Genomic DNA, 3031 nt, shown 5'->3' with positions numbered 1-3031 from the left:
CACGTCTTCTCCTTTCTCCTCACATCTCCTGACAATAATTCACACCCTAAATTATGAGAACAATTTTATTTTTCACTTTAGAATAAAGAACAATCAGAAATGGAAAGGCTCCTCGTCTTCTTCTTCTTCCCGATGTTGCCGTCACTCGGCGTAGCTACATCTATCACTGCGGCGTTCGTGTCCACTGCCACCACGTCGGGTTGGTGAGCCATCACCAGTTCATCCGTCTGGAAGTCCCACAGGAGCGTCTCGGGTTTGGCTGCTGTGGCAGCGCCCGGCTCCTGGAGCGTGTTCCTGTGCCGCCATGATCAGTACCCAGTGATGATGAATCTCCTGTATTTCTTTGTTTTGTGGAAACCTGCTGCAGGTTTCCAACCTGTTGGTTTGCTGCTGTAGTTACAGCTCTCTGCCTGCAGAGGGCAGAGTTGTCCCGCTGTGAGGGTCATGATGTGTCACACCTGAGAACAGGCCAGATGTTTAAGTCATTAAGTTAAAATAAGTTCCCTGGTTACCCACGCCCACTTTTCATATGTTTTATTTTGTAATAAGCACATGAATCATTTATTGATCGATGATTGGCTCTTTCTGCTGACAGCTCATCAAATGATTTCAAGTCATTTCAGTCACACTTCCTGCTGTGTGTGTGTGTGTGTGTGTGTGTGTGTGTGTGGGGGGGGGGGGGGGTGTGACTCGATATACTGCTGTCTTGAGCACACGATCCTCTGAAGATTTATTTTGTCCTTATATGGATGTACAGCACAGCGAGGGGCGGAGCCAAGCACACGCAGCTCTGATTGCTGTGATAAAAATGTTTTACTTTTATAAAAACTATTTAATGGAGGAAATTAAACAAAATCTGAAGCAGTCTCCGTTTTTCACAGATGAGAGTTTGGGCATCTTAGAGCGTCGTCGTGGTGACAATCAGGCGGTCAAAGTGCATCATGAGACTCGTAAAGTCATAAAACTGATTTGATAAGCTTCAGGTACCAAATCATTTACCTGCTCCTCTTACCTGGTTCCTCGGCATAAAGCTGCTCTTTGATCTTTTACCATTATAATCCGTCTCAGAGGTCAAAGGTCACCGTTCAGAAGCAAGGCCTCAGTGGGCCGCGGGCTCCGTCTATGATCATGAAACTGACCTCGCAGTCCATCGCTGGTCAGTCATGATGCAGAAGTGGTGTTTATGATGAAACCTGCAGTCAGCTGACACTGATGAGATCACGCCGTTTAACTCTGAACACACACAGATTCACACACACACTCTCTAATCAGTAAATCTGAGCTTGTGTTTGTGCTGCAGAGGACGCCAATCCATCGATCTGATGTTCACCTGACATTTGCTTACTGACTTTGTTCATGGCACTTGGTGTTGTTCCCACAGGGAGGTGGCTAATGCTGACCTCTGTGTGTGCCTCACCTGTGCGCTGTGTGTGTGTGTGTATGTAAATGTCTTTGATTTGTTTCGATCATCAGACTCCATCTGATAAACAAATGATCTGCAGTTTGCATCCAGTTTGAATGAGACGTCTCAGAGCGACCTGCACACTGGCCTCACCTGCTGATGCTGGAAAACACCTGCTCTACAACCACTGCAGCAGGGGAGGAGCCAGAGGGCAGCCACGTCCACTGCAGGGCAGTTACCAGCGAAGGACTTTAAAGCTCAGACGCCACTGCGCCTGCTCTTCCTCAGCTTTGTTCTCCTTTTCACGACTCTATTGTTTTCACAGGCTGGTCACGACGCCTTCAGTGTCCCGCTCTCGTCCTTAAAGGTTTAGAATAATAAATGTGGCGCATGCTGTCTGCTGAATCTCACTGTAACTGAACCCCTTGCAGGTATCTCACCTGCGTCTCAGCTCAGCCTCTGCACACACCAGCCGGCTCCTCTGCAGGAGCAACCTTTAACCAGCAGAAGTCCCGATGATGCTTCCTGCCTTTAGTCTGAGCTGATCCGAATGCCTGTGAGGTGTTTTCAGCCAAGGTTGAGGAGAGCGCCCTGAAAACTGGCATGCTCAGTGTTTATTAGCACAGACAGGTGAGTCTGCAGGTGTGACCTGAAGGTGTTTCTTATCTCAGCTGCGAGTCAGTCGGTGACAGCAGGTCTCTTAGCAGCAAGAGCTCACACACTTCAAGCTCAGTTTTCATCACTTCTGAGGACTTTACATGAACTCACATTCGTTTCCTGCAGATCCTCTGATGTCCAGCAGAGGCAGCAGTGACTCCCACGTTAAAACGTTACAGCAGCAATAAGCGTGTTCACAGGATGATACTCGAACCGTTTGGTCTCTGTAGATGATGTAAAACCTGCATTATTAGGGGCGTGGCCTCTTTGACCGACAGGTATCTGTAGCTGCTAGCCGTCTGCTAGCGTCACCTGAACTGAACCTCTGGACCGTGTTTGTGCTGTCAGAGCCTTATGGGCCATTTTTAATGACAACACCGGTCCAGTAATGTGTGTGCTGTGAGGTCACTGTACTAACAGACCATCCAAGAAGGCGGAGCTCCAGTTTTGCAGAGTGAAATTTGAGGATTTTGATTGGATGTTCCTGATTAGATGTGTCTGTGGAGGTAAACTGACAATTTACTTTATCCATCCATCCATTCGCTTCCGCTTATCCTTTCCAGGGTCGCGGGGGGCGCTGGAGCCTATCCCAGCTGTCATAGGGCGAGAGGCGGGGTACACCCTGGACAGGTCGCCAGTCTGTCGCAGGGCCAACACACAGGGACAGACAACCATTCACGCTCACATTCACACCTAGTGACAATTTGGATTATCCAATTAACCTATCCCCTCAAACTGCATGTCTTTGGACGGTGGGAGGAAGGTTTAGATAAATTTACTTTATCTAAACCTTAAATCTAATCTGAATCTAACATTCCACAGAATAAACTTAACCCGAGCACCTCCAGTGTGATGAATTTTAATGTTTAGTTATTACAAACCAATTTGTGAGGCCCCACATTGAATCAAAACAGGAACAAACACACACACACACACACACTCCTCATTAGCAGATTAAACAGACGGCACAGG

Source organism: Oreochromis niloticus, linkage group LG11 (assembly GCF_001858045.2).
Source record: "Oreochromis niloticus isolate F11D_XX linkage group LG11, O_niloticus_UMD_NMBU, whole genome shotgun sequence".
Classification (NCBI taxonomy): domain Eukaryota; kingdom Metazoa; phylum Chordata; class Actinopteri; order Cichliformes; family Cichlidae; genus Oreochromis; species Oreochromis niloticus.
Note: the sequence above shows the minus strand (reverse complement) of the source record.